This window comes from Colobus angolensis, unplaced genomic scaffold (genome assembly GCF_000951035.1).
Source record: "Colobus angolensis palliatus isolate OR3802 unplaced genomic scaffold, Cang.pa_1.0 Scaffold43, whole genome shotgun sequence".
NCBI classification, from domain to species: domain Eukaryota; kingdom Metazoa; phylum Chordata; class Mammalia; order Primates; family Cercopithecidae; genus Colobus; species Colobus angolensis.
Genome location: NW_012117710.1, coordinates 3,194,460 through 3,216,707, shown reverse-complemented (window position 1 = coordinate 3,216,707; position 22,248 = coordinate 3,194,460).

Here is a 22,248-nt window from a genome sequence, read left to right as displayed (position 1 = left end):
CAGTGTTTTACAGCTTTCAGTGTAGGAACTTCTGCTTGGGTCCATTTACCCACTCCACTTCACTATAAATGTCTTAGCACTTCTTAACAGACTTCGAATGCCACATCACGTGGTTTACTTCAGTCATCAACTGTGATTTGAAAAACTCTTCAGGAGTAGGCTATTATATTTATACCATCTTTTCCCTCCTTTTTACTGAATAAAATTATCCCTCTTTTTTTTTTTTTTTACCTATTCCGATGGTCTTCTTTCTGAAGCTCTGAGCCGCCTTCTGTTGTCATTTCCTCTCTGTTTAGAGAACTTCCTTTAGCCATTCTTTAACGATCAGTGTGCTTGCAACAGATTCTCTGAGCTTTCCTTTGTCCAAGAATGTCTGTATTTCCTCTTCATCCTTGAAGGATACCTTCACGTTGTTCCAGAAGAGAAGTCTGCTGTGGTTTGAATTGGTCTTCCTCTCCGAGTGAAGGCATTGCTCCTGTCTGGCTGCTTGGAAGAGTTTTGTTTTTAAGTTTTCAGAAGTTTCATTATGATTTGTCTTGGCACAGGCTTCATCCCGTTTATTATAGTTGGGGCTTGTTTGGCTTCTTGAATCTGTACATTTATGTCTCTCGCCAAATTTGAGAAGTTTTCAGCCATTATTTCTTGAATGACTATTTCAGTCCCTCTCTCCTCTCCTTCTGGGACTCCGACATAGGGCTGTTAGCACTTTTGTTAATGACCTCTGGGTCCCTGAGACCCTGTGGCCTTGTTGAATGGGGTTGTAACATCAGCTCCCCTTTGGGCCTTGCTGATTCCAGGGAATGGGAGGGGGTCGCAAAGCGACAACTAGTCGAGCCTCCCAGCCTCCCATCCCCCCTTTCTGCCTCGTGGTGGGGGTGCACTTTCCCACTGGGCCCTGCTGACCCCACCCTGGTGATGGAATTTGGAGCACCTCCTGCTGCTTCCAGGCAGAGAATGGAAGGTGAGATCCCTGCTTGGCCCTGCCAACACTTGGAGCATGTCACCTGGTTCCTTGGGGTAGAAGATCAGTTTCCCCCTCAATTCCACTGAAACCTTAGTGGGTGGTATATGTGATTTCTCTGCTGATGTTTTCTCTTGGATTTGTTTTTGTTGTTAAGATGGAGTTTCGCTCTTGTTGCCCAGGCTGGAGTGCAGTGGTGCAATCTTGGCTCACTGCAACCTCTGCCACCCAGGTTCAAGCGATTCTTCTGACTCAGCCTCCCGAGTAGCTGGGACTACAGGCACGCGCCACCACGCCCAGCTAATTTTTGTATTTTTAGTAGAGATGGGGTTTTACCATGTTGGCCAGGAGTCTCAAACTTCTGACCTCAGGCGATCCACCCACCTTGGCCTCCCAAAGTGCTGGGATTACAGGCGTGGACCACTGCACCTGGCCTTCTCTTGTGATTTGGAATAGGGCGGGCATTGTAAAGGTCTGCTGTTATAAGCGTCCTTTTCCGGGTCCTTTGGCCAAGAACAGGCTCTTCTTGGAATTCTTTTTCTCTGTACCTTTCGGCTGTTCCAGCTCGGAGGCTTCTGCAGCACCCATCCTGGGTAGGTAGGAGGCAGTGAGGACACCCAGAGAACTCACTGCCTTGTCGTTCCTCAAGTCCTGAGATTGCTGGGTAGCCTGCCGCCTTTTTTCTACCTTCTTTCTGCGCTTGCTAGTTGTGTTCCATTCAGAGCCTTCTTTTTAGCTGTAAGGGGGCGGACCTGGGAGGAACAGAGCTGTTACTTCTTGGAAGTCTCCATCATCCTGGTCTTTTTACTCAGTGTTGGGCTTTTCCGTCTTGATCACAGTTGTGCCTGAATTTGCACATAGGATTTCTGTTAGATTGTGCGAGGACTTCATTACCTCACTCTGTCCTCTGCAGTTCCTTATTTGAATCTACTAGTTGCTTTGATTTTTTTGTAAAGATTGCCAGTAAGACTTTCTAGTTTATTCTTTTTTGTTAAACAATATTCAAGTTTATTAAACACATTTTTTAAAGTATTATAAAATGTTTAACTTTCATCAGCTTCAAGGTTTATGTTGCTCCCAAATTTTTGCATACAACTGAACTGTCAAATCTGCTAACACCCACTGAATTGCTTTGACTTTGGATTCTAAGGCATCAGTTGCTTGCAAACTTTTATTTGCTGCTTCTAACATTTCCTGTGTTTCTTTTTGAGAATGGCTAATGAAGACATCACCAATTCGATAAGGCATCGTTAAGCAGTCAGCGTCTGCAAGCATGGTCCTGTGACAAGCATCTTCTACGTTTTGGAGTTGTTTCTGTTTTACTTCTGTTTCTTCCTTCAGCTCTGTGATTCTACTTCTATTCTGTGCACATTTGTTTATCTTTTGTTGCTCTTTGAAAGTAACATTGACATCTTCTGCGGCCAGCTTCGTGGTGGCCACCATCTCAGGACTGGAGTACAGCATGAGGCAGTGGCCCACTTTGCCCCCAAGTGCTGTCTTGCTCCCTGTTGCCCGGAATTCCCCGGCAAATACAACTCTGTCTCCACATTCCCTCCCCTTGGACTTAGGGCCAGTGATCCCTAAAAGCTGGGACGCAGGGAGGAAATGTCGCCCGGAAGGACTTGGTACATGCCCGTTAAAGGGACCAGCAACCCCCGTGGGCCGACATCAGCGGGGGTGTGGCGAACAGCCTTGTTTATTCTTCTTTTCTAATTCTGCAGATGATATCCCCTCACTTCCTGACTGGACTATCCTTAAAGTTTGTGTATTTGGTGTTTCTGAAGTTGTGTAGTAATGCCTCGTGGTGCTGTGTGCCTCAGGCTGATGGAAGGCGTCAGGCCAGCTTAGATTTATCTCACAGTGGTTCCGTTCCCTGATGTATGTGTGATGCATTAGATTCCAAGAGTGTTTTAATTACTACATTTCACATCCAGTTAGACGTGGATAAAATGTTAGCTGTCTGAAGGTTCCTTGTTATATAGGCTGGAAGTCCTAACCATCCACATAATTGCATTGGTGTAGCCTTTAGCAACCCCAAGGTAGACTTGCCTTATATGCAAATGTGTAGTCATGCATCGCAATGTAAAGACTGAGATCCCGTCTGAGAAATGCATCGTTAGGTGAGGTTCTTACGCAAAACATCCTGGAGTGGAGCCACACAAACCTAGATAATATAGCTGACCTTACACCTAGGCCTGTTGCTCCCAGACTGCAAACCTGTACAGCATGTTACTGTACTGAGATACTGTGGGCCATTGTAGCACAATGGCAAGCATTTATGTATCTAAACATAGAAAACGTGCCGTAAAAGTCTGGTGTTATAATTTTATGGGACCACCATCGTATATGCGGTTTATCTTTTAGCAGAACATCATTATGCGGTGCGTGACTGTTTGATTTTAGAAACTTTTTGAAGAAGTGAATTAGAATGGGTGGTCTCTTGTTGCCACTGAAACAAAAAGATTAAGTTCAACAAAATCTCCAAGGCATTGTGCTCGGCGCTGGTGCAAAAGCGGTAGTCAGTGCATCTTGCCCAGCCCCTACTCTCAACACTCACACTCTCAAGCTGGGGAGACAGTTGCACAAGTAACTTTAACATACGGCGTGAATGGATACCACGTTAAATGCCACTGGAGAGGTAGGGAGGTGTTGCAGGAGGACAGCAGGGAAGATTAATTCTGGCTGAAGTATCTAAAAAAGCCTTGTCGAATTGTGATTTGAGCTGGCCTTTGAAGGTTCCGTAGGATTTCAGGAAGTGGAGGAGAATACACAAATGAGAACCATCTTAATGCCTCTGCATTCATCTATCAGCTAAGACAGAAAATTCGAATAGGTAGAGATGCGAAAGAGTCAGCTAGCTGGAACTTTCTAGTCCGAAGGAGTGGTCGTAACGTGGCTTGCTTTGGACTGCAGTCACAGCACTCTAGCTGAAAGCTCTGGGCCTTCTCCCCAGAAAATTCATGTATCTGCATAGAGTTTCAGGGGGGTGTTCGGACGTCCTAAATCCCAAGAGTTGGCCTACTAGTGGCCCATGGACTGCAGATTAACACAGTTCGTTGTAGAATATCAAAGATTATGTAAAAATTTTGGAAATTTATTTTTTATAAAGGATTGTTTGCTGCATCACATGTACTTTTTGACAAGACGTACGGAACTTTGACGAAGCCTCCTCTGCCGTTCCGGCCTTTGAGAGTCCCTGTTCCGGGAGTTCAGAAGCACCTCTTTGGGCTTGATGCTGCGGCGGGTTGGCGTGACGGCGGAAGTGTGCATTTGCTTCTGGGGTCTGGAAGCACAGTTGGGTTTTTATTGCCTTGTTGGCAAATTGCATTTAACAGGTTTACCTTATGCTTTGACATATGGGGTCGGTCCTTTTGTGATACCAAAAAAAAAAAAAATGCAAAAACATCTTTTTCCATCAGCTAAATAAATCCAGAGACTCCTCTGGCCATTTTTGGGGATTCAGAACACATGAGTGATGGTCTTGTCCCCCAGCTTTCAAGCTTACCTGTTGATTATCGTAAAGAAATCAATTAGGGGGAGCCGGGTTTGACCTTCAGTCATCTGTCATGTGGGGTTTGGAATCTAGCCGTGCTTGATGTGAGATAGTGTTCTGTTGACAGCTGGTAATTATTTTCTGTTCTTACTCAGTTGAGAGTGGGTTCATGGATCGTATCGGTTTTAAATGGAACTGAAGATTTAAACTTTGGGCTTATCTAGAGATGTAATTATAGGGTGATGTTCAAACCAAAGAAGCTGATGTGGTGTAATGGACCTAGGGCTTAACTTGCGTCACCTGAAGGGCAGTGCCATCCCGTAATGACAGTCCGGCTCATTTTTCATGCTGTAGCTATTATGGTTTGTTTGTACTTAAAGAAATGGAGGTTTCAAGTGGGCTGGACAGAGCAGCTGCTCAGGACCACCGGATTGCCTTTTAATCCTAAAAGCCGAGTATGAATATTAGTTGCTGACCGCGTGATGGGTTAGTCTTTCTCTCGGGGAGGATAAATGCTCAAGTGTGTCCAGGTTTTGCAGAATGGAAAGCATGGCTTGTATCCTGTGTTAGCATATCCGTTAGAGAAGCCCACGCTTCTGGTTGATTCCGTTGACCAAATGCATTTGGAACGTCTGCTTTGGAAGTGTGACATCCGGAGGACAGAGAAGCAGAGTGTGGGAGCTCTTGCAAGAAGCCGGAAAGGTGCTGGAAGGCAGCACATCCAGCCACCCTGGACGGCAAGGGGAGGAAAACGTCCCTGACCCCCGCTTTCTTAAGCAGAGGCCAAGTAGACGGCACCTCTCTCTGAACGTCAGCATCTATTTTACTGTCTAGTCTGAAGTCCACAGCACCAGCTTTGTCACATGGCCCTGGTACATCAGACCACAGCAGCAGAGAACCAGCTGTAGTGGGTATTTGCTGGTGGTAGTGCGCCAGGCTCCAGTAATCAAATAGCTTCTTAACCTGAGCTGAGCAGAAACTAAGCCCGAGGAGCACTGAGACCAAAGAATCTGTGTTAATTCTCTCGCCACTGTGGTGGAGATTCCAGTGATGGTGCGTGGCATGGACTCCTCACAGTCTTCCAGTGCCTGTTTGGGGCAGTCAGTGGAGGTTCCCTGGTCTTACCTGGGAAAGGCCAGGCTAGATGCTGGGTCCACGGGAGAACCTGCTCTGTCGTTCAGAGCTAGGCTTTGTGCTGTGTGTACGGTAGTGAGTGGAAGAGATACAGTCCTGGCCTCGTGGAGCTGATTCCTAGTTCGCTTCTCTGGGGACAAGGAACCACAACGGGAAGACAGGGCATGAGCTGGAACATCACTGGGAAAGTCATTTGGAGGACAAGGGAGCCCTTGTCTAGTGGAAGAGGCCATTCGACTGTCCATGAGATGGATGAGGACATCCACCCGGACTGGTCTAACCATGTCCCAGGGCCAAAATCAGGCATTCGGGCTGCGGAGGGATTTGTAACAAAACAGTTCCGTGCTCAGTCAAGGTGAGATACTGGCAGTCACTGACAACTCCATGGGATGCAAATTGCGTTCATTTTCAAGGTAAAATTTTGCATATGTTTCTAGACAAGATACACACTATTCCAAGCAAAATCCTTTTGATAAGGAAGGGAGTCATTACTTAGTCTCACTTGCCTTCTGGTTTCCATTACAGGTAAGAGGGAATAGCTGGTTCAGATGTTGACTTGTATAATACTAACAGGACTTTTAATCCGTGTTTTCTACTCATACTCAGTCTTATATCTACAATTCTTGGCGCACATGAGGTGACTAATCACTATTTTTGTGACCACTTTTTATTTATTTATTTTTTTTAAGAAAATCTGTAATTTTAGTTTTAGGGTGGGGAGAGGAACTGTTTTCCCCTACGGTTCTGATGACTTGATTAGATAGATATGGATCGAAAACTCTGTTAAAAGTGTGGAGTGATGTAGCCCAGAAGGCGAAACTCCCTGGGAGATGAGCTGGTCAGAATTGAGAAATAGAGAACTAGTCATTTACCTTCTTATCAGTACTTATTTGGTATGACTGTAACACAATGAGACTGTTTTTAAACATACCAGCACTGCCGGAACGCACTAGTTAAAGCAGATATCTCATGAAAAGTAATCATCTTGGGACGCCGAGTCAACAAATGCCAATGAAGTGTGTGTTTCTGTGCTAGGTACTGCAAGAAGCTGAGGAGATGAGAGGACAGCCTGGAAAGAGTAATACCTTGATACTTTCTGTGTGCATTGGGAGCTTTTGTTTTTTGGATTTTTTTTGAGAGAGGGTCTTGCTCTGTCACCTGGGCCAGAGTGCAGTGGTGCAATCATGGCTCACTGCAGCTTCGACCTCCTGGGCTCGAGTGATCTTCCGACCTCAGCCTCCTGGGTAGCTAGGACATAGGTGCACACCGCCACAGCCCGCCTGGCAGGGAGCTTGTGTTTTTGAAACACCTTATCTGTTATGTCTTTGATCCTCTGAGTAAGCCTGTAAGGTCAGGTTGGGGTTTACTCTGACCGGAGGGATTCTCACTTTCCTAGCCTCATGTTTCCTTGCCCAGAGATGTCAGCTACCGTGATTCTGTTGCTTCTCCTGCCATCCCTTATCCCCCTTTGCTCGGGGAAGGAGTGACTTGCTTGACGGGTGGGTTTTGGGGAAGGCAGTAAGGGGGCGGGGCTCAGGCCCTGTAGATTCCCACCAGCTTGGGAGCTGCCCTGCTCAAAGGGGGCATGCCTTTCTCCTGCCAGAGCTGTGGGGTCACCTCCCCTGCGTTTGTCCCACTATGGCAGTGGTCAGGAGCCTACTTGGCTGCAAACCCAAAACCATACCCTTTAGTCAGAAGGCCAGTATTTTCATCTCCATCCATCTGACTCCTGTTTTGATTTCCAAATGGATTCTAGACTGGGAGCAGAGGAAGAAATATTGAGACTCGTATGAGCATGAACACAGCACCCGAGGCAAAAAGAAGATTCTAGGGTGTGTAGTGCATTTCTTAGCCCCAGCCCCTAAAAGTAGTATTGAGGCAAGACAGAGCTGTTGCAACCTTAAACATTTTGATACCTTCCCACGTAGAGAGAAACAGACCCCAAGTCGGGAATAGAAGCCGCGGAAAAGTTCGGGGAGAACACTCGAAAGGGCCCTTGGTAGAGGCAGGGAGTGTGGAGGCAGCCAGAGCTCTGTGCTGACCACAGCTCGGGGCAGGAGTCCGCTGGAGGTCGGGACACTTACTAGCTAGTGGGAGAAAATCCACCAGCCCCAGACAAATTCCCAGCTTTCATCATCTCCCTTTCCTCAGACAGGGATTGAAAGCAGCATCCATCTGTCAGACTCTAGCTCTGATCCAAGAAGACAAACCAGGTAGAAATAGAATCAGGAAAAACTGGCCTCGAGCACGTCTGAGAACAGGCTGGTGGAGGGCTACCACGGGGACGCTGGTAAGGGGCGACATGGCAGCTCCAAAACACTGTGTCCCAAAAGAAAAGAGGGCGAGAGGAGAAATAACACGCAAAACTCAGATGAAAAACAGGGTAAGAAGATAAACTATGAAAGAGAAGTAGCCTGTCCAAGAGTGCTGTGTGTTGTATGAGAATAATGAGCATACAGGTGATATAAAACAAGAGCTCCAGGATATGAGAAAGCATTAACATGAGATGCAAAGGGAAATGGCAGAGGTAATGAGATAAATTGAAAACTCAGATAGCATGGTCATAGATCTCATAAGTACATCGGAGACGGGAAGGAACGGAATAGTAATGAACAGTGCAAGGAGATGTGTCTGGTTCCTACCCACTGTCAGCGCCCCCGTGGCTGTAGAGTCAGGAGTCAGACACTGGACTCCTTCAGGCATTTGCCCGAAAAACATGTACGTAAACCTCCATGTTCAGAGACGCCTCAGTGTTTCTTCTCTCTCCCCGCAGAGGGAAATAAAAGTAGAGGATTTCCCAATTCTGGGCTTTCTCCTCCTCCTGTGTCCCTGATTTTAAACTCCTTGGGGCAGGGACCTGTTTGTCAGGGCCAACGGCTGCAAAAGACCTTTTGTACGAATAGCTGGTCTCTGCTGTCACGGGGGTGAGCCCTTTGTACTTCATACAATGAGCAGACCATTTTCTTTTTTTTTTTTTTTTGTGACAGGGTCTGGCTCTGTCACCCAGGCTGGAGTGCAGTGACGTGGTCTTGGCTCACTGCAGCCTCCACCTCCTAGGCCCAAGCCATCCTCTCACCTCAGCCTCCCAAGTAGCTGGGACCACAGGCAGACACCGCCACACCTGGCTCACTTTTAAAAAAATTTTGTAGAGAAAAATTAAGATTTTTGTAGATTTTGCCATGTTGCCTAGGCTGGTCTCAAACTCCTGAGCTCAAGCAACCCACCCACCTTGACCTGCCAAAATGCTAGGATTACAGGCATGAGCCACCGTGCCTGGACAAGCAGGCCATTTTCATGTGGGCATGTCCACTAAAGAAGACTCCGTTGGAGCGGAGGGCAATGTATTTCTTTGGCCACCTGCTAACCTGAAGTCCCCAGAGCAGGAATAGTTGTGTTTGTTTTCCTCTTCCTGGTGTTTCACGTAGTGCCCTAAGGTAATAGGAGTTAGGAGACCTGGGGGCAGCCACCCGCAGCCGGCTTGGTGGACAACACTTTGGTCTTCCTTAGCTGTGTCCCTGGTACCATATAACAATACCGGCTGGATGTGGAGGCTCATGCCTGTAATCCCAGCAGTTGGGGAGGCCGAGGCAGGAGGATCGCTTGAGCGCAGCAGTTCAAGATTACAGTAAGCTATGATGGTGCCGCTGCACTCCAGCCTGGGCGACACAGTGAGACCCTGTCTCTAAAAACCTAAAACTAAATATACTTTCTACAGCAAACATTAGTTTAGAAACTGCATTGCTGATAGTGATTTTATAGTACAAATCCTTAGGAATATAATTTAGCTGTCCAGTAGTGATTATTTAAAGCCTCTTCTCCCTGTATTCCTCTGCAGTTTTCAGGAAGTTTTCATTTTGAATTGTAGGTGTTTTAATTTCTGGCTTGAATCTTGCTTTAAAGTTTTTGTAATCTTGAGTATTTTTAGAATGTGTAAATATCAGCCAAGGAGACCACAGCATCTTCGGCATTTTCTTTTTTAATTGGAAACGTGTCTTGTTTCTTAATTCTTGGTAACTTTAGGAAGAGAGCCATCAACTCGCCCAAGTTCTTTCCTGTTATCTGGAGCAAATTAGAACTCTTCTGGTAAAGTAAGATGCCCTTTTCCAGTCTTTCATTAATTAAAAAAAAAATAATAATAGCCTTGAAATGAAGTATTGGGGGTAGGCAGAATGTTTCAAATGTAGGTGTTTTTGAAGTAGGCTAAAAGACTTCAGTCTTGATTTGAGTCTTCTAAAAAAAATGTGCCCAGTGTTTTCATAGTTAGTGATACCTCGTGATAGATATACGTGGATGTTTATTTTCTTTGGTATGTTTTTGTAATTAGGTGATCGTTTCCTTCATTATAACTCCTTTTTCTGAGTGGTTCTGACATTGGTCCTGCCATCTGCCCTATTCTAAGTCACGTCCTGGTGTCACTGCAATCAGGAGTCCCGTTTTGTCCTCTGCACCGCAGACGGGCCAGCCCAGCCCCGCTGTCCTCCGCCTGGTTTTTGCAGAAACCCCTGTGGTTCCCTCCCGGTCGGGTTGGTGGTTATTCCCTCCGTTTAGGTGCCTTCAGTCCGGCCCACGGTGTTTGAATTCCCAGGCAACATCACAGACTTCACCTGACCAGCTGAAGTTTCATTAATACAGTCTCTTTGTTTTCACTCTGTTTTTTTAAATAATCGAGGTAAAATTCACATAGCATACAATTACCTCGAAGTGTACATTCAGGAGCATTTAGTACATTCACTGTGTTATTCACCTACCACCTCTATCAAGTTCCAAAACGTTCTCATCGCCCCCAAAGGAGATCTGGATGCGTTAGCAGTGACTCCCCATTCCCTCCTCCTCCCAGCCCCCAGCAGCCACTCATCTGTTTTCTGTCTCCATGAATGTACCTATTCTGAATATTTCATATAAATGGAATCCTATAATATGTGACCTTTTGTGTCTGGCTTCTTTCACTTTTTTCGAATGAATACACTTTATCACTTAAAGTTTACAGAAAAACGGAGCAGAAAATACAGATTTCCCACACTCCCTGCCTCCCCCACACCGGCTTTCCCCTGTGAGTAACATCTTGCATTACTGTGGAAGGGTTGTGAAAGTTGCGAGTGAATATGAACATATGATTAACTGAAGTCCATAGTTGGCGTTAGGGTTCACTCATTGTGTCGTATAGTTCTATGGGTTTTGACAAATGTCTCCGCCATTATGGCATCATTCAAAATAGTTTCACTGCCCTAAAAATCCCCTTTGTTCTACCTGTTTGTCCCTCCGTCCCTGTCTCCCCTCAACCCCTGGCAGCCACTGAGCGTTCACTGTCTCCATCGTTTTTCCTTTTCCAGAATGTCCTATAGTTGGAATCGGGAATATGTAGCCTTCACATTGGCTTCTTTCACTTAGCAGTGCATATTTAAGGTTTCTGTGTCTTTCCGTGGCATGCGAGTTTCTTTTCATTATGGAGTTGTGTACCGTCGTGTGGATGTACCACACTTTGTTTACCCATTTACCCGCTGACGGACATTTTGGTGACTTCTAAGTTTTGGCAATTACGAATAAAGCTGTGGTAAACACCTGTGTGTAGGCTTCTGTGTAGACATAAGTTTTCAACTCATTCGAAGTGCAGTTAATTGCTGGATCGTATGGTATAAGTATGTTTTCTGTTTTGTTTTTTGTTTTTTGAGACGGAGTCTCTCTGTCACCCAGGCTGGAGTACAATGGTGCGATCTTGGCTCATTGCAACCTCCGCCTCCTGGGTTCAAGTGATTCTCCTGTCTCAGCCTCCCAAGTCGCTGGGATTACAGGCATCCACCACCAAGCCTGGCTAATTTTTTGTATTTTTAGTGGAGATGAGGTTTCAGCATGTTGGCCTGGCTGGTTTCAAACTCCTGATCTCAGGTGATCTGTCCACCTGGGCCTCCCAAAGTTCTAGGATTACAGGTGTGAGCCACCACCCCCCACCCAAGTATGTTTAGTTTTGTAAGAAACTGCCCAGCTGTCTTCCGGAGTTTGCATTCCCAGAGCAGGGACTGAGAGTTCCTGTTGCTCCACTTCCTGGCTACCATGTGGCATTGTCTGTTTTGGATTTTAGCGGCTGTAAGAGGTGAGGAATGGCGTCTCAGTGTTTTAATTAGCAGTGCCCTAATGATACGTGGTGTGGAACGTCTTTGTATGTGCTGATTGTCCCCTGGGTGGTAGGAATGCTGGGATGAACGTTGAAATGAACGTACTCTAAAGACTTGTTCTTCTCAGCTGCCGCAATTGCTTTGTGACTGCAGTCCCACCACAGCCATTTCCCTGGCTTCTCTGCCCTGCGTCCTCCTTCCTTCAGTGTCCTGGACGCAAACGCCAGCACATGCTTTCTCAGGCGTAAATTATGGTGGCCCTCAACCTCCCATCAGCTCAATAGTTTCTCAGCCAGAAATGACCACAGTAGCTGTAGACTGGCACAAACGCACTTCTCCTCCTCTCTGAGATAGCTTCCTTTTCTCCAGCACGTCCTTCCCTAGTTTACACCTTCCTCATGGCGTCCTCATATGACGTCAAATGAAAACACACCCCTTTCGGGAAAAGAGGAAAGTGTCTTCATATGCTGCTGGGCTGCACATGCTGGGCCGCTTCTGTCCGCCCCTTTGCGCCCTCTCTCCCGCTTCTGCCTGCTCTCTGCTCTCGGGCTGACCTGTATAGATTGGAGCAGCGAGTGTGGTGCTTTCTGGCTTCTGGCTGGCCGGTGGGAAGTCCTGGCAAGAGCTCAGAGGGAGGGAGGGAAGAGAGTGAGGTTCAATATTTGTTCTTCCCCCCTACCCCACAGGATTCCTTCTGTCGTGTTTCTCAGGCTTCCCCCACACCTTTACGATTAGTTCCTAATTTGAGTGTGCTACTTGTTTCCTGTTGGATGCCTGGATTTAGGATGTAAATTGTCGTAACCTCTCTTCTGGTGGCAGTCTGATGCTTAGAGATGGTCATGGGGTCGCGGGTACTACCCAGGGTGAGATCTAGGAGGAGGCAAGCCAGGCGTCTGTCCACCCGCAGGTGCAGACCTCACCCTCACGGGGCCTGAGGGAGAGGGGCCTCCTCACTTGTCCTTCGTCGGAAAGTGGTTCTTGGACTTCCTGTGCCTGTCGTTACCTGGCCATCCTGTTCAAATGCGGATTCTACTGGGCAAGCCTGGGAGGTCTGGAAGCTCCTAGGTGGTGGCCGTGCCGCCACCGGTCCTCAGCCACACTTCGAGCAGCAGGGATTTTTATTGCGGTTAAAATCCTGGAACGACCTAATCGCCACCTGTGGGGGCTGGCTGAACTGTATGGTGTGTGGTGGGCACTGCACAGTTTTTAGTAAGTCGGTGAATCAGCTGGTATTTTCGAGCACTTTCTCTATATCAAGTGCCTGGGATCCATCATTGGAAACAAACCCCTGCTATGTAGAGCTTACATTCTAGTGTGGGCAACAGACGATCCACAGGGTAAACAGGCACGTCGTAGGAAGTGTTAGAAGGCAACTAGTGCTGGGGGCAGGAGAAAGCAGGGCGAGAGCGCGTCCATGTCGGGTGCCAGGGAGCTGCCTGCAGAGGTGGTGGGGAGAGCACCCCAAGTGCAAAGGCCTCCGGAGACCCAGAGGAGCCAGTGTGGTGGCCATGCAGTGAGGGAGGAGACCCCCGGACGGGCAGAGGCTGGTGCAGACCCCGTGGGCCTTGCAGGCCACTGGGAAGACGCAGGTCTGAACTCTGTGTGTGGATCTTTGTCCCTGAGGATTTCTGCAGAGGAGTGGCACGATCGGACTTGGACATTCACAGGGTCGCTGTGGCTACCCTCACTGAGGGAGACCAGGTGGACGTGGGGGCAGTGAGAGGCTGTCATAGTGATCTGGGACCAGCGTGTTAGGAGCGGAGATGCTGGGAAGTAGTCAGATCCTAGAAATGTGAAAGTGCTGATGTTGAAAATACCATTTTTGAGACAGGCAGACATGAGTGTGATCTTTTGAACTGGAAAAGGAGTGAACTGTCTTTTAGGAACCATGTTTTGAATGTGAACACAAGAAAATGATGGTGGTGGCATATGGTAATGACACTAACATGTAATGGGCATTTCTCTCTAATTCAAGGGGATTTATTTGTATTACCCTTATCTCTTTCCTAGAATGCACATTATTTTATAGGAAAAAGAGTCTTAGAAAAGACTTTGCCTCTTTCTCTATGTAATTTTACTGCATGTTCTTTATGAAGATTACTCATTTGCATTGGGTTTTATAGATATTAATAGGTAGTTTGTGCTTTATTATGTCTACAACATGCTTTTTTGATTTTTAATTTTTTTTTTTTTAGTTTGCCTAGCCAACTAGCATGCAAGATCCTTTGACGTTGAGGATTACATTTTTATTTTTCCTGTATTCCAGCTTGTAACAGACACTTTCTAAGTGCTTATTGAACGAATTGTTCTAATTCTTTTAAGCAACGACTGGCCTCTTCCAGAACAGTTTTATTTTTCTAAATCTGCAGAGGGTTATTATTAGCATGCTTGAAAGACCGAAGAATGATTGTCTAATTCTTGAAGATTCTAATTTTTTCTTCCTTATGCCCTCTGTTCCTGTTACCTTCCCCAAGCACTCTTCTGCATGCCCTCAAAGTTCTGAATGGGGGCTGCAGTAGAAGTTGGAGTGTCAGAACACACTTTTGCCCTTACTGCTATCAGTCTTCAGTCAGATAAGTAGCCTTTTTATATAAATAGTTCCCTCTTGTCTCTGTGGAGCTGGGGAAAGCGGGTCCCTCGGGTTTGTGTGTATGCTGGGTGAAGCAGACAGGAGGGCTCCTCAGGGTGTGGGGCTGGCTCTGGACTACACCAGGAAGCCTGGTAAGGCCCTCCAACAAAGCCTGCCATAGATGATGCCTCGGACCCCACAGTTTTAATGTACAAATAGTTGCTGAGAGTTAAAGTTACTTTCTTCAAGGCCATCAGAGTGATTGGTAACTGTAATGTCCCTGAAAGACTCAGCGTCTTTAATCTCTTAAACCATGTTGAATTCCAGTAATGGGGGGCCAGGGAATGGGCAGAGGACTGATTGTGAATCTAGGGAGCACCTTTTTATCACTTTTAGGAGTGGGCTAAGCAGACTCTCTTAGGGACTGAGGGTGTTGAGTGTTTATCTCGTTCAACTCCTTTGTAAGTCATTGTCTTTAAATCTTTCTTTTCTTTCTGAAACAGAGTCTCACTCTGTTGTCCAGGCTGAAGTGCAGTGGGGCAATCATAACTCACCGCAGCCTTTACTTTCTGGGCTCAAGTGATCCTCTCAGTCCAGCCTCCTGTGTAGCTGGGACCACAGGCACGCACCACCACGCCTGGCTAATTTTTCTGTAGAAACGAGGACTCACTGTGTTGCCCAGCCTGGTCTCAAACTCCTGGGCTCAAGCAGTCCTCCCGCCCTGGGCTTGCAGTCCTTTTTCTTTTTATTGATTGATTGAGGCTGGTCACACGCTCTTGGGCTCAAGCAGTCCTCCCACCTTGGCCTCCCAAAGTTGCTGGATTACAGGTGAGAGCCACCACAGTTGGCCCTTCAGTCTTGATCAGGGTTTGAGAAGAGGACTTCTGTAAGATATGTCTTAGATAGGGGAGGTAAGAAGAGTGTGCCAGGTCTCAGGCCCATGTAACTCAGAACTACCACTCCTGGTTACTGGACAGTCTCTACAGATGCTAGTTCCAGGACGTAGACCTCTGAATTCTGAAGAAATTGCCCCAGTGAAACCTGAGACACAAAACAACCACTCCAGACGTCCATAGAAGCTTCAGAATTTGTAAGTTTAGGTAAAAAAAGAGAATGGGAAGGCTAAGCACATTCTAACATTTTTTAGTTTGGTTTAAGAAATGTTGGTGTTAATCTGAGTCACCCTTGTTGATGTGTATGTCACATTTTATATAGTTCTAGTCATCACATCCTGGAATGTCAGCCTGGGCAGGCATGCGAGGGCCTGGTCCGATTCCCCCGTGTCCCTAGGGCCTGGCACCATGGCAGCACATAGTAGGCATTTGAGTATTTGTTGGATGCATAAATAAATTCTTGTAATAAATACAGGAAAAAGGTCTTAGGGAACTTGAAAACCAAATTTTAATATTGATGATCTTGTAAACAAAGTATTGTTCATGTTTTAGTAACATGAAGGTCAGAATTCCAGTGAGCAGGAATCTAGTGTAACCTCGTGTTTCCTGGCAACTAGCCCTTTGCTGCTAGACTTGCCACAGGAAGGGAAAGAGCTTACCTAGCGTTGTTCATCACTGTCTTGCTAAGGTGGAGGAAGACGAGGGGCAGGGAGCTGAGAAAACAGAATGACTGCAGGAGTTTCCCTTGTCCATAGGGCACACTGTTTGAGGGGAATTGTTTTGCTGGGGGCTACCCAGTGAGTGAGTTTGGAGTTGCGAGCCTCGTTTCCTTATATAGAGCCATTGATACAATCGGGGAGTTTCCTGACTACATGATGAAAGCGGTTCTGTATTCATTCTTCTCTGTAAGTGCCAACACCTGGCCATGATTTCTCTGCGGTCAGCTGGACACTGACATCCATTTTCTCACACTCTATTTACGAGGGAAGGGAACCCTGGTTGGTGAATTCATTCTGGTGGTCTTTCTGCCCGGGTCAGCAGCAAGACAGTCCCCTTGCCACGGAGGCAGCGTGTCCCCACTGTTAGAGGCGGGGAGCCGCCCTCAGGACACAGCAGGAGTGATTAGAATGATTCTGTTTCTCAGCCTGTCTTGCGGAACATCTGTCATCTAAGCGTCATCACAGAAATTCTTAAGCCAAAAATAAGCAGAACATTAACCAGAGAATAATTGATTGGCATCTTTCACCTAGACAACATTTTTGTAAAATGGGAGTGATTCCTATGGGGTTTTGTCCGTGTTGATGAAAACATGGATGCAGGCTGGGCGTGGTGGCTCACACCTATAACCCTGGCACTTTGGGAGTCCAAGGCAGGAGGTTTCTTGAAGCCAGCAGTTCAAGACCAGTCTGAGCAACATGGTGAGATCCCATCGCTACTAAAAATTAAAAAAAAAAAAAAAATTAACTGGGCATGGTGGTGCATGCCTGTAATCCCAGCTACATGGGAGGCTGAGGCAAGAGGATGGCTTGAGTCCAGGAGCTTGAGGCTGCAGAGAGCTATGATTGCACCACTGCATTCCAGCCTGAGTGACAGAGTGAGATCCTGTCTCTAAAGTAAAAAGTTTTAAAAGACTCCAAAGAGGAGTTTCCTCTTTGGAAGATTACAGAGCAGAGGCCAGGGTGGTCAGTGAGCCAGGAGCTGGTGACTGGCCGGTGGGGCAGGTCTGCACAACAAGCAGCTGCCACACTGTGTGTTGCTTCCATGTGCTGTGTTTTACAGCGCTGGGGACTTTCTTTTTCAACTTTTTAACTTTTTACATTTTATTTTTGATTTTTTTGTAGCGATAGGGTTTTTGCACATCTCCTGGGCTAGTTTCAAGCGATTCTCTCACCTCAGCCTCCCAAAGTGCTGGGATTAGCCACCATGCCTGGCCTCAGCTGGAAAAAAAAAAAAAGCTTTATTGAGCTATAACTCACGTATTATACCATGCACTCATTTAAAGCCTACAATTCAATGGGCTTCAATCTGTTTACAGAGCTGTGCAACCATCACCACAGTCAATTTTACAATATTTTCATCCCCCCAGAAAGAAACCCTGCAGCCACCGCACATTTTCCTCTGGCCTCCTGCCCCAGCCCCAGGCGGCCAGCAGCCCACTCTCGACACCATGGATTTCTCTCCACGCCATTGACTTGCCTTTTCAGAACATTTTATGTAAATGGAATCATGTGGTTTGTTGTCTTCTGTGACGGAATTCTTAGCATCGTTTCTTCAAAGTTCATCCATGCTGTAGTGTGGCATCGTCATCCCTCTAAGCGGCCGAATAGCATTCCCTTTCGCTCCGCCCCGTTCTGTTTTTCTGTGCCGCAGTCAGTGGCATCTAGGTTCTTTCCATCTTTTGTGTGTCATGAATGATGTTGCTGTAAACATCCATGTGCGGGTGTTTTGTGAACATGTTTTCTCTTGGGTATATTCCTAGGAGTGGAATTGCTGGGTCAAATGGTTACCTGTGTTTAACATTTTGACGAGCTACCCGAGTGTTTTCTGAGTTGGCCACACCATTTCTGTTCCCAGCAATAGCGTCTTTGGGGTCTAAGAGCGCTCGTGTCGATCTTTCCTTTGGATTCCAGCCATCCTGTTTTGGGTTTGCCTTTCCTTGATGGTGAATGAGGCATAGCATCTTTTCATGTGCTTATGGGGCATTTGCATATCTTCTTTGGAGATTTGGCTGTACAGATCCTTCGCCATTTTTGTCTTTTAGGCAGACTAGGGAATTTCTTACGGGGACTGCTTTTGGTTATTGTGTTTCTCACAAACTCACCTTTCAGTAATGAGTCACATACACTTCTGTTTTGGTTTTCTGTTGCCGCTGTAATAAGTTACCACAGGCTTAGGGACTTAAAACATTTGTTTGTTAGCTCCTGGTTGCTTGGGTCAGAGGTCTGGGCACAGCATAGCTCAGTTGGTTGCCCTGAGTGACATGAGACTGACAGGAAGGTTCCAGCTGGACTGTGTTCCTTTTTGAGGCTCTGGGAGTGCATCAGCATCCAAGGTCATTCAGGTTGTGGCAAGAGTTCAGGTCCTTGCGGCTGTAGGACTGAGGTCCAGTTTCATTTCTGACCTCCCTCCAGTCTTGCTTGCAGCCCCTACATCTCAGAACTGGCAGCGAGCAGCTCACAATGAACCTGCCAGCCTTTTCCACCTTCCGCGTCTGCTTGTAAGGACTGGTGACTCCATCAGGCTCGCAGAGTAATCCAGAATAATCACCCTATTTTAAGCTCAGCTGGTTGGTAGCCTTAATTACCTCTGCCAAGGCCTTTCACCTAGATTTCCGATTGATGAATACCCCAGGCCATCTTTAGAATTCTGCCCATGTCACAGGCTCATGGCCTGCCTTACAGCCTTCCAGTCACAGGGGACCACGAAAGGGTTGTGAGGCTGGTCAGAGAGAACAAGTGGAAACAGCAGGCACAACCTGTGGGAGAGGCGGTTTCCTCGTTTGTGTGTCCTTTGCTTTTTTTTTTTTTTTTTTTCGAGATAGGGTGTTAACTCTGTCACCCACGCTAGAGTGTAGTGGCGTGATCTCGGCTGACTGCAACCTCCACCTCCTGGGTTCAGGCAGTTCTCACACCTCAGCCACTTGAGGAGCTGGGAGTACAGGGGTATGCCACCATGCCCAAGTATTTTTTGTTTTTATAAGAGTCGGCGGTTTCACCACGTTGCCCAGGCTGGTCTCGAACTCCTGACCTCAGGCAATTCGCATGCCTTGGCCTCCCAAAGTGCTGGGATTACAGGCATGAGCCACCGCACCACCTCTTGTTCTTTATTATAAGTTGTGTTTTCTTTATTACAAGTTGTAGTTTGTCTAGCCTCTAATCAGTGGTTCTCAGCTGGGGAGACCGTGCTTCCCAGGGAGACATTTGGCAGGGTCTGCAGACATGTTTGGTTGTGACACTGATGGGCGCTGCCGGCGTCTGATGGGTGGAGGTGCTGCTGACTGTCCTGCAGTGTGTGAGGTGCTCCAAAACAGTTCCCCAGCCCCAGAGGTCAGTACTGATGTGGCAAAGAAACTTCATTCTATGTCAAATGGTCAGTTTTTTAACAGCAGAATTACACTATTACGTAAATAATTGATGTTTTTCATGATAACTCCCCCCAGAACCTACAAAACCCTGACAAGCCTGTTAGATAGCTGTGTAGAGAGTCATTCGTGTTTGGTGAATTATTTTTAATATGGTATAGTGAACTCAAGTCCCATCTGAAACAGTAAGAGCAGTCTTACAGTGTTCTAGTACTTTTCCTTCTTTCTTTGTTTAGTTTCCTAACTATGAAAGCAGGTGTTCTAGTACATTTGCAACTAATAATTCATGTGTAGTGTACTTATGGAGACTTAAAAATAAAACCAAAGGAAGGGAGGAAGGTAAAGGAGAAAAAAGGGAAGGAAGGAAGAGATGATAATTTACAAAGAATTCCTTATTCACAATTAATAGGTGACTATGTTTGTCATAACTTACTTTAGATAGTTCTTCTATATTCCATTCTCCTCCCCAGTCCTAATACTGGAACCAAACTACTCGGACTGGGATCCTGACTTCACCCTCCTCTGGCTCAGTGACCTTGGATCAGCTGCTTTCATTCATTTATTCCACAAACATCTGAGCGCCAGGTGCTGTTTTCAGCATTGGGAATAACAGCAGTGGCCAAAACAGACAGAGTCCTTGTTGTCTGCTTAATGGGCAGGTTAGGGACCAATAATGAGTAAGTGAAGAAATATATAATGTCTCCACAGAGACAGCCGAGAGACTGGTGTGGGCAGAGCAGAGTGAGTGAGGGCAAGAGAGCAGGTGGACGTGGGGTGGCGGAGGTGGGGGAGGATATATAGTCTTGTAGGCTGTGTGAGGATTCTCATTTAAAGTGGAGTATGGGCCTTGTGTGGTGGCTCATGCCTGTAATCCCAGCACTTTGGGAGGCTGAAGCAGGCAGATCACCTCAAGTCAGGAGTTCGAGACCACCTGGCCAATGTGGTGAAACCCCGTCTCTACTAAAAATACAAAAAATTAGCTGGGCATGTTGGCACGTGCCTGTAATTTCAGCTACCAGGAGGCTGAGGCAGGAGAATCACTTGAGCCCGGGAGGTGGAGGTTTCAGTGAACTGAGGTCACGCCATTGCTCTGTAGCCTGGGCAAGAGAGCGAGAATCCATCTCAAACATAAATAAATAAAGTGGAGTATGATGAGAAACCATTGAAAGGTTTAAGTAGAGAGGTGAACTGACCCAACTGTGTTTTTAAAAGGGCCACTGTGTGCTAAGTGGGGAGTGTAGACCGCCTCCAGGGGTAGGAGGTGGAAGTGGGCGAGAATGAGAGCAGGGACATCAGCGAAGAGCGGCAGAGACCCAGACTGACTCGGTGGGGGCAGAGGAGGCGGCAGGAAGTCACTGCAGTGTATTGTACATTCTTGATCATTTCTCTAGCCTGAATTTTCTCATCTGTGAAATGGAGATGGTAATCATGGCTATCTCCTGGCCGCTCTAAGAATTGAATGAGTCAATGTGTGCTAAACTTGTGCCTGGATAGAGTAGGTGTTCAGTGAATGTTAGCTTCAATATCATTCTTACTGTCACTGCTGCTACTGTCCTTCCCACCGAGGAAACCCTGGCATGAGCTGGATATTTATTTGATTCGTGTTCTGTACATGTTTTGAGTCCATAATCAATATATATTTTACTTGTTTTTAAGAATTTATAGAAGTGGCATTATTTTGAATATATCATTTGAAAAATGGATTTGCCAGGCTGGGAGCGGTGGCTCACACCTGTAATCCCAGCACTTTGGGAGCCTGAGATGGGTGGATCACCTGAGATCAGGAGTTCGAGAGCAGCCTGGCCAGCATGGTGAAACCCGTCTCTACTGAAAAATACAAAAATTAGCTGGGCATAGTGGCAGGCACCTGTAATCCCAGCTACCCAGGAGGCTGAAGCAGGAGAATCGCTTGAACTAGGGAGGTGGAGGTTGCAGTGAGCCGAGACTGTACCACTGCACTCCAGCCTGGGCGACAAGATCACAACTATCTCTCCAAAAAAAAAAAAATGGAGCTGTCCATGTAGGTGCATGAAGATCTCGTTTCCTTCTTTTCACCATCACATCACTTACCGTAATTGCTGATCTGTTCCCTGCGAATGCGTGGTGCTGGTTTACCATTTTCCCTGCGACCAGCAGTGCTGCACTGTGTGTCCGTGTCCACACCTCTGTGCGCGGCGGCCAGGGTCCCTCCGGGATGTGTACTTAGACGCAGAGTTGCTAGGTCAGTTCCACGCAGGCCTGGCTTTGCCAGGGGCTGTCAACCGTTGTTTCCCATGGAAAGTCTCAGCAAGGTATTAAATGAACTCAAAAACTCTCTGCCTTATTTTCAGATGAATGAAAAGTTCACTGTTTGTGTAGATGAAGAAGAACAGAGGAGTGATGGGAAATGTCTCTGGGATTGGGTGTCATCAGGTGTGCTGAAACACAGACGGGACTGTTGTGACGAAGGAGCTTGTGCTCACAGATTTGTAGAAACAGGCACAGCACACGGGGAGCACCAGGCTTGGGGGAGCACCAGGCTCGGTCAGGAGGCAGAGAGGGGGACCTGAGGGCAAGAGCCTGGGGTTTCTGACAAGAAATGGGCAAGGCGGCATCCACGGTGTAGGATTGGCTGGTTTGAATAATTTCCCCAGGCTCTGTGCTGTCAGGGTGGTCCCTGGTTATCTAGTGCTCGGCCCTGGGGTGGTTGGCAGAGGCATATGGCTGCCTGCAGCGTGGAGCCTGGCCCCCAATACAGCCCTGCGCTCCAGCCTGCGTTGAGTCATCTCTCCCACACACGCCAGCCTCCCTCCTGTTTTCTTTAGTGTTTGAAAAATGCGAAGCTCAGGCCCTTCACACTTGAGATTCCTTCCACCAGGAAAGCTGCTCCTGCCCCTGCTGCCCAGCCAGCCCCTCCCTAAGGTCAGTGTAAAGGCCTCCTCCTGAGACGCCTTCCCCAACAGCCCTCACTTAAGCAGTCCCCGTGACTGGCCGCTGACTGGCTTCCTCCTTGAGAGCATAGTCACAG